The sequence below is a fragment of the Mytilus edulis genome, chromosome 2, assembly GCF_963676685.1.
Source record: "Mytilus edulis chromosome 2, xbMytEdul2.2, whole genome shotgun sequence".
NCBI lineage: Eukaryota > Metazoa > Mollusca > Bivalvia > Mytilida > Mytilidae > Mytilus > Mytilus edulis.
Genome location: NC_092345.1, coordinates 80,037,618 through 80,052,743, shown reverse-complemented (window position 1 = coordinate 80,052,743; position 15,126 = coordinate 80,037,618). Strand labels below are relative to the sequence as shown.

The following is a 15,126-nucleotide window of genomic DNA, read 5'->3' as shown; positions in this document are numbered from 1 at the left end:
AATATTTAGACACCACAATAGAAAATATTTAACGTCACAATGGAAAAGTGCGTGTTGTATGACGTCATAAGCTAAACCGGGGGAAATTTCTTGAGTCAAGCGGGACAGATTTCCAAATAGCGATAAGGTGTATTGGAACTGTACACATACTTCTTATATTTAGTTTTAACATCAGTTTAGGGACCTAATTACTTAAATGGGATCTGCATTTACTTTCATAATCATAAAATGAGATATCCCAATTTATATATACATACTTCCAAAACTCGTCGGTTATCGATTCACTTAATCAGAGAGTAAAGACACATACATGTATTAACAACCCCTTTTAGGGACTCATATAAAACAATAAACGTTTGGTTGATATCTCTAGAAAACAATTTATATTTACAAGCACTTCTGTGAAACTACTGACTGTTGATCAATCACGATCTACAACTTCTTCTCGATCGGGACCCTGTAAAAGTCAAGTTTTTCTCGGACATTTTACTTTAATTTAAAGCTATAGAATGATAAAAACTGTCAGATTTCTTACCTTTTTTGTTGTTGTAGATATCAGTTATTCTTAATTACATTCTTAAAGGCTAGTATTTTGTAAAGGTAAGTCATAAGTTCACTTCAGTTTTCAAAGATGGCGGTGAAATGCACCCAGTGACGTAATTTCAGCAACAACTTCGGATTCCGGAAGTGCCACTTAAAAAATAATATGTATTGAAAAAAGCCCGCGAAAATCAGAAATTATGATATTATCTTATAACATGATAACAACAACAATACTTTATTTTAAGAGGGTTACACAGTTAGCTATATATAACTAATCAGATTATCTTCCCTGAGGCCCTCATCATGAGAAATCAAACAAAATGCAAACATATACATTGCATACATTGGTATATAAGAGGGGGAGGACAGGGGTAAGGGAGACAGGGAGAAAGGGGGTAGGAGAAAGGAGAAAGGGGGTAGGAGAAAGGAGAGGAAGGCTGGGAGAAAGGAGAAAAAGTTGGAGAAAGGAGAAAAAATAAAATATCTCTCCTTTTAAAAAATGATCTAATATTTCAAGAAAAAATATCTCAAAAGGAGATGTTTTATTCTAGTGGGAGAAAGGAGAACGGGGGTAGGAGAAAGGAGAAGAGGGTGGGAGAAGGGAGAAGGGTACCCCCCTGTCCTCCCCCTCATATAAAGTCAAGTATGATAATAATGTTCAATGACAACTTGATAAAATGTGATTGAAAAAAAATAAACATGATGACATGATCTGTTTTTAATATTATTGATACAGCTAGGTTGATTTCAATAAATGATCTGTTATTTTGTATTTGAAAGCATTAACATTTGTAATATTTCTTAATGGTACCTATTCGGTATTGGCAAATTATTCCACAAGAATGAGGCCCCTCATGGGGGGGTCCTAGTAATCACATAATCACCATTTTTTTGCCAATATAATCACATAATCATTAAATATTTGCTTATCTGAGGGGGGATAGGAGGGGTCTTGATCCCGAAATCCCGGACTTGAAAAAACGAAATCCCGAGGTCCCGAATTTAAATAAAGCAAATCTCGACATCCCGAAATCCGAAAAAAAGGATTCCCGGATCCCGAAAGGGTCAATCCCGAAATCCCGAGCTTAAATACACCCGATCCCGGAGTCCCGATAAAGATCCTATCCCCCCTCTTATCTTTAGTAATCAAATAATCATAAACTAAAAATACAGTCCCAGGTAATCAAATAATCATGAAATATTTGGCTTAATAATCAAATAATCATTAAAAAAAACGGCCAAGTAATCACATAATCAAAAACCCCAAAAGATGTTTTTAAAAATTCTGTTTTTGGTTTAGGCAGCAACCATTTGATTTTGTGGAGGGGGCTATGGATTTTTTTTTTGGAAAAACTTTGTTTTTTCGCCTTTTTTCGCCTTCGAAAACAATCTATTTTTTTGGCGACAAGTCGACAACAATTTTTTTCTTTCAATTTTAGCATTAAATATAGTGGCAGCTGAGAGTGAAAAAAACTATTTTTTTTTCTCAAGGTTGAAAACGTTATTTTTTTCTCCAAAAACTGGAAACAAACTTTTTTTTCCAAAAAAAAATCCATATGAGCCTCCTAGTCCAGCCCTGGCAGGGCTGGACTAATGAGCCCCCCACCCAGAAAATCAAATGGTTGCTGCCTTAGGGAGTATGAGGTTTCCTTGAACAGCATTTCTCAAGGGGTATGGATTTCTGTCTGAAACATAATGAAACTTGTTAGTAAGACCATAGAAGTTAGCAATTTCAATGTCTTTTATATAAATATAGCTGTTTATGCCATGTATGCGGTATGGCCGATTAGCTCATTATTGAAGGCCGAAAGGTGACCTATAGTTGCTAACTTCTATGGGATTGTCATTTGGTCTCTGGTGGAGAGTTGTCTCATTGGCAAATTGCATTTTCATTTTTTATATCAATTCAGTAGCCACCGCAATGCGTTTTGTCGAGCTGGATACATATATTTGAATTCACCCGCTAGAATGGACAATGGGAGACAATTCATATAACACAAGAAACCGTATGGGAAAGATAATTCCTACAACACGAAATTGCAATTGCCTATTTTACGCTTAGTTTTACTCTGTGTGTGTTGCTGATATATATTAATGAAAATTAGTGAAATGTTTTTTTTTATAGCAAAAGTTAGTTTAAAAAAAGATCAGCATGATCGAAGTATTAATATGCATTGAATGACGATTAAAATTAAAAAAAAAGTCAAAACTGTACGATCGAAACAGCAATTGTAAATAACATGAAAATCAATTCTATGGGGGGGTGTCTTCTATGAATAACTTTTTACAGGAGTTTCTGTCCCTTAATTACAATTTTTACCCATTTTTTTCATTTTCCATTTTTGGTCTAGCAAAAATTATATCAACAATGCAAAATGATGGCCCATACACGGTTTCCATGCAACACAAATATTCTATTAGGTTTTGCTTTTATCAAAGTCTCTAATATTTTTTAATGAGTCCAACGTTTAAATCTAATTACATGTACCAATTTTGATAACATAGAATTACCTTTAAATCATAATCCTCCCCACAAAAAGAACCCGGCCCTCCCCCCCCCCCCCCCCCCCCCCCAAAAAAAACATCAAAATAAACCCAAACAGTAGAAGTATGAATATTTAGTTACAGTACAACTGTTCGAAGAAATTACTGAATATTGTGGATATTCGCATATCACATTAATATGTAAATTAATAAAAGTGTAAATGATACACCCATGCCATACCGACCGACAAATCGCTGCCAACACTGTGACAATGGTGTGTCAGGCGTAAATACTACATAGGCGTTCTTTAAAAAAAATGAAATCATAAATTATTATAACTCAAGGCCGTGCGCCCAAGAGAGAATCAAATAGTAAACAATCATGTCATTGTCAGATCCCACATCTCAGCTGAAGGCCTCCTCTCAACAATTGCCGTGAATTGCGTGAATGTTCGTACTATGTTATGTTTTCTTAAACTACACAAAACAGGCAAATCGTTTTATTTCAGTTTAAGTAAGTGTTCTACTGCTATTTTTTTTTTGTGCATTCAACGTTACTAGTTCCCTAAGGAACTTGTTATTAACTTTTGCAATTCAGCAAAAGTAAATAATGGAATAAACTAGTTTTAAGTAAACCGGCCTCTTTGGATATTTAAGATATGATTACGCGCTTTTGATGTACCGTGACTTTCAATTCAATTTTGACTTTTGCACACTCTTCCCTACACTTCCACAAAATCTTATCAAACTGAATTTTCTTTTTTGAATAAAAATGTATTTTGCAGAAATACTGAGCTGCAAGGTAAATCTTTAAAAAATGGGATGTCCACAACACCTGACAAAACCTAGTGCTCGACTGTATCAACCAAATTGGCAATGGAACGAATAGAACACGACTGTCATACTCCTGACTATAGGTACATACATTTTCCGAAGAAAAAGCAGATTAAACCTGATTTTAAAGCTAGCTCAACCTCCCACTTGTATGATTATTGTTTATAGTTCTGTCTAATTAACCAAATTGGATCTGCATGGGAATATTATATCTTATAATACTTCTATGGTATGAGCAATTCGAAAAGACATAACTATTTTACGTAACAATAATGGGGATCCGGCTGCCACAATTGTGTAAAGATACATCATTGATATATACAACACAGTTCACTTAAAACAATCCAAAGCAAAAAAACAACCCACATGAAAGCTAGATGTACAAATTACCACAACAACTGACCAAATCAAGTGCTCGACTATATCAACCAATTGAACGAATAGAACACGACTGTCATACTGCTGACTATAGGTACAGACATTCTCCGAAGAAAAAGCGGGTTAAACCTGGTTTTATAGCTAGCTAAACCTCCCACATGTAAGCTAATTGTTTATAGTTCATGCTTATTAATCAAATTGGATCTGCATGGGAGTATTATATCTTATAATGATTCTACGGTATGAACAATTCGAACAGACATACATATTTTACGTAACAAAAATGGGGATCCGGCAGCCACAATTGTGTAAAGATACATCATTGATATATACAACACAGTTGACTTAAAACAATCCAAAGCAACAACAAAAAAACACATGAAAGCTAGATGTACAAATACCGAGCCGCGTCAACAGTCATACGTTTAAAAGAAACATAAAAGTACAAAGACAAAAAAAAAAGGAAATTATAAAACAATGGAAACGATACACAACGTCAACAACTCAAAAAGATCCGGTATTATTTGTCAGGTGGACACTTAGTATTGATTGTCAAAGTGAAACTAAATGATCTTGTTTCTTTTGTCTCCTTTTTTAATAGAGTCTGAAGGAACTCCGACTTATATGAAAATAAGAAAACGAGAGGCACACATTTGGTTTTCATATAGGAATGACGACAACCTGCTGGAAATCCATCTCCAAATTCAACTAAAATGTTGTCAATGAGAAGCTCTAGCAAACTGTTCTTTGGTTTATTATTTTACTTAACAATATGTGTCGAATTGTATCCCAACACAATAAATTTGTAGCGTATTTTAATTGAAAAAAGGCATTGTTGATAATGTCTTTTAGACGAATTTTCATTTTTATGCAGTAAGGTGATGAAAAGAATGGAAAAATAGTTTTGATAGAATTTATTTTAGAGAAGGGCCGAGATTAGATTCTTTTAGAGTTCTTAAGAATCCACATATAATTTATACCACATCGCATGGTCTTGGGAAATCCGATTGCATTTTTTGTAAATATGCTAGATATACTTGCTGAAACTGTGATGAGATGAGCAAACCTGTATTTTTCTTCTTGACAACATTCATATAAAAAGATGATGCAGAATGATTGCCAATGAGACAACTCTCCACAATACTTGGTATCAGCCTAATTAAAATATAGAACTCTAATTTCGTTATACATGTAGTGCATATATGGAGTATAACAAAATTAGAGTTCTATAGCTTAATTAGAATGAAAAATTATTGACTATCAAATGTTTAGAAGAGGCATTAAGGTATGATGTTGCTACCGTAATCGGCCGTGTATAGTACGCACTCCTTGTCTTGCCCCAAAATCGTGAAAACAAAATATGAAAAAAATAGTTGAAAATTAAAAAAAAGTCTAGTTCACTGTAAAAATCTGTTGCTAGGGACCTAATATTCCATGTATTTAATCTCTCTCGGTATGCTTTGATTGTTTTCTATAGAGCGAACGGATTTGAAAATGTAGAAGAATTTAAAAATTCATTCTTGAGAACGTATGTGTATACTATAGTATTATCGCCATCCCACCATCATACTGTTGGCTGCTTTGTCGGCCGGTTCAAACAAAAGCCGCTTTGAGAGTACTTGAAGTGTGTTTCTTATTCTAAAAATAAACTATTGTGTACTCTTTTATTTATTTCCAAATAATTTTCAAAATGCAATATTCGAATATCCACACTGACATTCATACCGTGATTTAGAGGCAAGGGATTTTTTACCAATTTTTCGTTTACACCAGAGCGTATTTTGTGACCTGACGAACATTTTTCTATAATCTATTTTAGATGGATGACGATATTTTGGTCCTTTTATGTATGTGTCATATGTATACAAATCGAGCATCCAGAACTTTAGAAGACTTGTTTCTGCATTGTTATGAATTACAGTGTATCAGTGGACAATAAGGTGGACAATAAGGTGGACGACTTTTGGACTTTCTGGGTGCAAATAGTCAATCAGGAGAAAAAAATACTCCTACTCCCTCCATAATATTTTATGGTCTTCCCTTACTTAGTAAAAGATCTGTCTAAATTTCATTACACTTACCGTTACCTCGAATTAATCTAAACTCTCTAATTAGACCGCAGAGATTATAACCAGAAAACTTACTTTAAATATATCTGATATTAGCAGCAAGATGTCCGTTGCTAGATTAGTTTTTTCAGTTCACTCAGGAAAATCAAAACAAAATTTTACGTAAAAGAAACGATATTCAATCCATGTCCGAATGTTGATCCCTTTCTTACGGTGTGAATGTATATTTCCTAACTCGTTGTTCGCTATGCTCGTTTCTGTAGTGACGTTTGAGATTTCAATGAACATGATTTATAAATATTACTAGAACACACCCGTTATATCGCGGGTCCGTGACTGAATTAAAGTATATAACTATGCGTAAGCCTTATTTTAGTATTGGTATTGTCATCTTATAAAGTCGTGCCGATTATTACAAGATACACAGTTTTCTCTGCTTTCAAATCTTTCTGTTTGAACCCGTCGACCTGGAACTTTTCAATTATTGGTAATATTCAGGTCCTGGAATTGAGTATTTTTTAATCAACAGCATTGTCCAATAAAGTTCAAATCTTTGATTCGCTGTTTTACGTCATGCCCGCTAACAAATTGAAAACTGTACCTCTACGCCTTAGTCCAAATTTTTAGTATTCGTATTGTTATCTTAGAAAGTCTTACTAATTAAAAACAAGAATGTGTCCCCAGTACACGGATGTCCCATCCGCACTATCATTTTCTATGTTCAGTGGACCGTGAAAATGGGGTTAAATCTCTAATTTGGAATTAAAATTAGAAAGATCATATCATACAGAACATATGTACTAAGTTTCAAGTTGATTAGACTTCAACTTCATCAAAAACTACCTCGACCAAAAACTTTAACCTGAAGCGGGACAGACGGACGAACGAACGAACGGACGAACGGACGGACGAACGGACGCACAGACCAGAAAACATAATGCCCATAAATGGGGCATAAAAACTACAATAGGGAATAATTTGACAATGATTGAATTTAGTTGTGTCGACTTTGTGATTATGACCCGTGTATATATTTGGTGGTGCGCCTGTTAGATGCGGAACGTACAGATAAGGTAATAGGTAACAAGTGAATATACTATTGGTATCGGTACCGAATTCGACCCGGAACTTGTTAATTATTGGCAATATTAATTATGTGGAAAACAAAAGGGTCTGGAGTGGTGTAATTTTTAATCTACACAATTGTCCTATATTAGCTATATATAAAGTTGAATTCGTTGATATGTCGTTTTAACCTGATGCCGGCTGATAAATTGGACCTCGTAATTTTAGTATTATAGATAACATGTTAGTAATTAAGTCATGAATTTCGTTACCATGCTTTACTTACTGAAACATTTACGTAATTCCTTCAAAGAAGAAAAGATTCAGTTTTGAAATTTTACTGCATCTGTAGAATTCTTATTTAAAACAGGATATCACATCCTAATTTTTACGTTAATGTTGTCAATAAAGCCCGTAAATTAAGAAACAATCAATGTAAACTCATTAATAATTTGAATAAACTTAATCTAAAGAGGACATGCTTTTCTCAGACGTTTTGACATCTTTATTCCAAATCTTTTGGAGTTGATTTATTTTATACTTTGGTATTGGAAACATATGTAAACAAAAACTATAAGCACCAGCAATAAGTAATAAGTAGCAAATTAAAACCTACAAATAATTGAAGCGTGACTAAAATCGTCAACAATCTTGGAAAACAGGAACTATTTAGTTGAAATTTGTTTTGAAATAACTTTCCGTAACTTGGAGTACCCCTAGATGACTAGTAAGTGTCTTTTGTCTTTATGTGAGATGTTTTTTTTTATGCATTTTGAAAATCTGATGAGTGAATCAATTTCCTACTGATTTTTTTACTGAGTTGTTCATTTGTTGTGAATTTACACCACAATCCAAGATATGAGTCCAGATTGAATGATAATACTAATATCTAATCCACCCATTCTATGTGTGCCTGTTCCAAGTCGGAAGCATGCATGTAATTCAATGGTGTTCGTTGGTTGCTTTTCTGCAATATTTTTTGTTTTTGTTTATTCTTTTGTCATTAATTTGTATGTTGTTTTTGTTTGTTTTAACTGTTTCATTTGTTATGCTGACTGCTGGGAGAACATGATTCAACGTTATTCGTTATCTTCACAATTTTGCTAGAAGATTTAAAGTTGAGTACATGTACTTAAGTTTCAAAGTTGCTCAAAATCTGTTGGAAGTGTACTGAACTGATAAACATTGTAATGTTGGAGAACATTTTATTTATTAGTTGGAATTGGGCCTTGAATTAGCTTTCAGTAACTAAGGTAACTAGGTTAGTCTTATATCGACAAATTGTGTCGATACCATTTGAAAGACATTGTATAGCTTTAATGAAACTATACAAAAAGAAATATGTTTTCATCTAATGTTGAAATAAAGAAATTATCAATCAATGAAATAAAGATGTTGTCGTTTTAAAATAAAAGTCATATGACGCTACGATTAATTGATTACTCTTATTAAAAATGGATGTTCATAGTTGAAATAGTTCAAACAACATCAATAACATCGAGCGGAATAGAAACGGTGAATGTGTCAAAAGGGCAACCCGACCAAAGAGCAGAAAACAGTCAAAGGCCACCAATGACGAATGCAATTCTTTAGACGATTCTGTTGAGTCTGAAACTTTTGATTCAAATAAGACTAATGTCTTGTCAAAAAATCGCCAGCACCGTATTAAAACCCACCAACAGTTTACACAGAGCCAGGACCCACTAGCATTTTGTTTATTTCCCCCGTGTTATGGATATTCCAAAATAAAACCAGCGTTGTTGTATAACTTGTGAGGCTCTGAAGCACTACGAAACATATTTAAAACACCTCAATTTTTTTCAATTAATATTCTAGAAAATGTAAAAATCATACTTTTCGTATTTTGTTCAAACATTTTCAACGACCATGCATATATTATAACGGTCAACACTATATTTAACAATTTTCAACGATCATGATCAAATCAACACAAAAGAACATTCTCTCGCAGGACAACGCCACCCTCTGTGAATTCAAGGAGGTCAGAAGTGGAATTAAACTTTTAGACGCGGTAAAACTGAAATGTTTTTATGTTTTAATCTGTGTTGTTTAGTGTAATCAAACCCAATACTATGGAAAAGTAAATGAAACAAGAAATTTCAAAATAAAGGACGCCCGTTTGATATTCTGGAGGGTATTGGATACAATAGTTACATCTTTGTACACGATTGATTCCTTCATTTTGTGTTGCAGAATCTTCCTTTTGATCATGTCTAATGCTAGGTTACTTATTGTCAGCTTTTACGAGACTAGGATATTAATTCAATAAATAATCCTGCATGGTATCCCCAGAAAATAAAATGGTTTACAAATTCCAGCCGATTTTGTGTCTAGTATACGGACTTACTTAACGACATTGGCAGGATTTGAATAACGGGTGTTCAAAGTAATTCTTTTTTAGTAGAAATTAGGCCAGAAAGCCATATCTATAGCATACTATTTCTTCTCTGCTTAGAAGTAACAGGTAAGACCTCCCCGTCTCATTTTGTCTATACATATACACTTAATATTCGACTAGGCATATTCAAGCATTGGGGAATATATCTAACACTTAATAGACACGACCTACCTGAATGTTATCTGTAATTTTAGATAAAAAAAAACAGCTGAAAATAAACCAATTAGGAAACACACGCAACACTAAATTAATATGAACGTGATATTGCGTGCAGAAAATAAAATAAAACTTAAGCAAACAAAAGAAATATTAATAATTCTATCTATACTGTCTAACTTTTAACGTATCAAATAACTTGTACGTATTTGACATAGTGTCATTCATGAAAGCTTGATCACGTTCTTGTTTGTTTACAGCTAGGCTTTCAACATTGATTTCAATTGATTCAACGTTATGGTTAAACTATACCTATATTTTTGTTTGTTTACTAAAAACTATGTTTCAGACAACGATTTAAAGACACGAACTTGAACACCTGGTCATTCAGTACTCTATGTTACTCAATTTTACATTACGTTTTACCAGAAGTCCATTACTAGACTAGTCTAGTGATGGACTCCTGGTTTTATTTATATTCACCATCTATATCTATGCATGTCAAAAACATCGAAAATTATGAAGCCATCATATAGACCTATATATATATATGTTTGTTTATTATATTTGTAAAAGAATATTATATTACAATGATATTATATTATGCTCCTTGTGAGCCCATTTTATGGAAATAAAGCATCTTCTTCTTCTTCTAAAGACCTCTGACCATCATATCAAAGGGGCATTACTGCAAGATTTGGAGATACAGAAATTTCCTGCAATAGAAACATGTCCAAAATTGTACAATCCGTTATATATACTTTCTTGGTGTGCCTACTCTCGCTATAAACAAGGAGACGTGGATAGGCCCATATAGCAAAAAATGGGAAAACATAGTGCGGTATGAACTCGAACAGAGTTCTTATGGGTAACAATGATGGAATAACAAAGCTTGCGTTTGATCTTGACTATAACTTGTACCGATAAAGTCTGATGTAGTGAATTGAAAGAATAGAAATATTCTATACACTTAACTTAAAGGGAAATTCCGCGATTTTTTACTTATCATCTAATTATGTTCATCTTAACATAAAAAACACATTTGCAAAGTTTTAAATTTATAGTCCTTCTAATAACGGAGAAAATCAAGTATTTGTAACTTTTTTGGTTGAATTCTCGAGTGGGTCGTGACGTATTAGCCCGATTTATTGAATTCTGGGAAAAAATAAAATCTGTTTAACTCTTATAGCTTATCGACAATATACGTAATTAAAAGCGCACAGCTGACGAATGGTCGAAGTTATTAACCACAATTTAAGAATGAACGAAAGTGACTATGCATATATATACCGTTTTGTATTGATTGAATTAAACTCCTATAAAATTATCTCTAGTAAATGTTTTTGAATAAATTTAATTAATTATTGTTGAGATTTTTTTCATAAAATATTTATTGAACATTTTTACTGATATTGAACTGAAAATATTTCAATTCTTTTTACCGTTATTGTTTTGATAATCATTTCAATGCAACTAATGTGTGAGCAGAGTGTGTATATTATTTTGTAAAGGTCACTGTATATTTCTCGGCTTGAGGTCAATTCGTTTACCTTGTAGCTATTAAGCCGCAGGTGTGAGTTCAAGCGTACACAGGTATAAATGTTGTTATTTGGAAAGGATAAACAGAAAGAATTAGAAAGAGTATATGCTGCCATGATGTTAATACACTAAGATTTAATACACGATGAGAATAAAGATACAATAATTAAATTGTGTAAATTAATTGAAAATAAAATTCTGATTCGTAATTCCGAAAGTGTATAAAAATAAAAGGAAACAATTTTTGATTACTTTCTTAGCGGCAATTGGCGTGAAGATTCAAATATGAAGCAAAAAATAGTAGTTTTAATCTTTAATAAAAACTAAATGCAATATTACCCAATTTGATATACCATTGTACATCTGTTTGATATCTTGTACAGATAAACGACAGAATTACCATACAAGCATTTATAGTCAACACAATCAGAAAGAGTTCCCATCGTTAGACGGGGAATATGAAGGCTTCCAAGAATGAACAAGTGACATGTCTAACTCTGAACAGTTAGAAAACAGACTATCGACATCGACCGCTTGTTCTTGATATTTGAAACTGTATGCATATATATACGTATACGTTTATGATATAGTGATGAGTTCTTGCGTCTGACAAAAACTAAATTCCTTCATGGTTATATCTTGCCATACGTTTATATTGGTTTGTAAGGTGATTACTCAAAATCGTTATTTGAAAATCCTGTTTGTGAGATGTAGATTCATTTCAATACAGAAATTTCGTCTATATATTTCACAAGTGTATAACACAGAGAAGCTCTGAAGGTTCATTACTCCCATTTTGTTTGGGTGTGAACCATCGATGTTTACAGCAATATCAAAGAATAAGGTGAAGATGGTAGAAAGAACTATGGGCGTCATGTGGCAAATATTACATGCATATCGGACAATGAGTTGTCAATCTGTATGAAAAGATTTCCAATACAACTATATTATTGAGAAGGAATGTTTACATGCTATACTCTCGTACTAGTATTACAGGGTTCTTGTGGCGTTCACCTTAGACACACATCGTTTTAACGATGTTTAAAAAAAGACAGAACCAATTTAATGTCATATTTCCCTATTTTTTAAATATAACTAAATTCTTTTATCTGACAAGAATACCCCTATTCAGCGAACAAGTAATTTATTCTTTTTTCTGTTATTGAATACCAAGAAAGAAAATAAATCCCGAAATTAATTTGAAACTTTGATACTCAAAAGTTTCCCAGCAAAATATTCACATCCCCTGGGGATAATTAGTGTTCGTCCAGTGGCATATATAACAATTGTGATGACGAACTCCTTCCTTTGTTTGAGAACAATCTTATTGAAATATAAATCTGTGATTTTCCTAGGTCCACAGCTTCAATGAACCAAAGCAAAAGTTATACATCGACCTGTATTTAAATCAAATTGGTTATCTTCTTCTTTTGGTACACAACTGTAGTCTAACGACATTCGATGATTACATACTGTTGGCATACGTGGACTAGTCTATTTTCAACACTTTTACCCCTATTTATTCAAAATATATGTTTTTTTCTTATGTTCAATGTATACACGTATATATTTTAAATTGCGCTATAGTTCCGTAACTTTCTATCCAGTCGTATAAACGAATCGTCGGCAAGTGCGTACATTTTTTTAAATCAATATTTCTGGTCTGTTCCAATCTGTCCTTCACTATTGACAATGACTATATATTACATTTTCCCAAATTCACTCTTGGAAAAAATATTTAAATAGATTTTAATTTCATCAAATCTTATTTTTTGGGTATTATTTATATTTTTATGAATTATATTCTTTACACCAGAAATGTTATTTATAAACAAGCGTTTGAGTTTAGTAATGACAAGTAAGACAGAGTTGTATATTATACATCTGATAGTTCAAAATGGAAAGTTATAAGTTATAAGTTATCAGCCGTGTACACTGATCAATACCTGCAGAAGTGAAACGATGCATGAACTTGCAAGCCCGACAGGAAATCGCTTGAATACCTGGACGTGTCACCTCACACCCCTCACAATACCTTTGGAAGTAATACCTTTAGCCATGCTGGTGATCAGATGAGGGAAGATCAAAATATATTTGAAAAAAGTTTATTACTTTAAACAAGGATTTGTATAGTAATTACTATACAAATCCTTGCTTTAAAGAATTATGAACAAATTTGATTTTCGAAAACAATTTTCACGGAACACTTAATTATGATTTCAACTTTGACTTTTCACCTAATTCCAATATCAACAGTTTAAAAACAACAGACCATGGTATTTAAAAAAAAAGTAAGAATATTTTCCGTATCAAGTTAGTTAGTCGGATTAAACAACCGTACGATTGACAAGATATCGACACGCAATTACGACTACATCGGTTACTGTAGTTTTGTTTCTTTGTGGTTTATAGACATATCGTTTTTATTCATCGGGAAAGAAGACAAGATGGCGGATCTCGGAGAATTGATACTCTAAATTTAAAATCGATGGTGATCGCTTATCTAGCGGAATAAAACTTTAATATCTATGAATTTGAGCATTTTTATACAGAATGAACATAATATCAATTTTTGATTTTTTTGCGAAGTTTCCCTTTAATTTAGTTAGAGCATTTCTTTATTAACAGAATGGATCGAAACTACGAACTTCAAACATTATAAACTGTTTTTTTAACAGGAACAAAGTGTTAAGTTAAATTTTAAAAATGTAGAACGTTCACATTTAGCACAATTCAGATGTGAAATCATGATTGCCTTTGGCTATAGAAACTGGACGTTATATATCGATAAAAGACTAACAGAAAATCTCGGTAAATTTTGCGTTGACGAAGTGACCGAATCTGAGACTCAATTTTTATTGGACTGTTCATTCTATACTGAATGGTATCCGCAACATTTGTTTGATGAGTTGGAACTGGATAGTTCACAATTGGGAACTGAAACATCTCTTTTGTTGTAAAGTTTTTGTTTTTAACTGGCCTCATTGTCAATTTCGAGATGTAAGTCAAGATATGAGGCAGACTTATACTGACTGTATTTCAGTGTTGTGTCCTTTATCTCAAGTTAGATGTGATAGGTTCGTTCAGCATAGTCACAATGTTATAATTCTAATATAATTTGCATATCAACAAATACTTGAATGTGATTGGTCCGTTAGAGTTTCTTTCCTAAGTTTACACTTCGATAAACCATGTTGTCGAAACTACTTACGTTGCCTATAAAAACATAACGTTGAAGTATATTCATGCGCTACACATGAATGGAATTCGGGGACGTAGAGAGAGTTAAAATTAGTTGGAATGATAAATAATGTTCGGATTAAGAATTATAAGGATTAAACACATTTTTCTAGAGGTTATTGATGTGTAAACTGGGTCGCTTACTCACAAACTTAACATAAAAGTCTCTGAGATAAAAGTCCTTCGGACCGACCCAGTTTACACATTAATAACCTCTAGAAAAAATGTGTTTAATCCTATATTGAATTATTTAGTGAGAGAACATCATCTATAATCTATATAGCTGAAAGAAAAAAACTTGAGTTAAAAGATACTTCTAACTTCCGTATTCTTTCTTCCAAAGATGTTCTTATGACTTCTTATATGAAGTCAGCCTCGATACAAACATGAATATAAATA

General features: G+C 32.9%; 1 protein-coding gene across 1 annotated transcript in view; it reads right to left on the bottom strand.

Moving 5' to 3' along the window:
* Positions 1 to 676, bottom strand: part of LOC139513083 (uncharacterized) — a 51,802-nt gene extending 51,126 nt beyond the window's left edge. The window contains exon 1 of the mRNA XM_071301245.1: positions 536 to 676. The gene's annotated coding sequence lies outside the window, so the exon portion shown is untranslated. The remainder of the gene's footprint in view (positions 1 to 535) is intronic.
* Between the last annotated feature and the right edge of the window lie 14,450 nt (positions 677 to 15,126).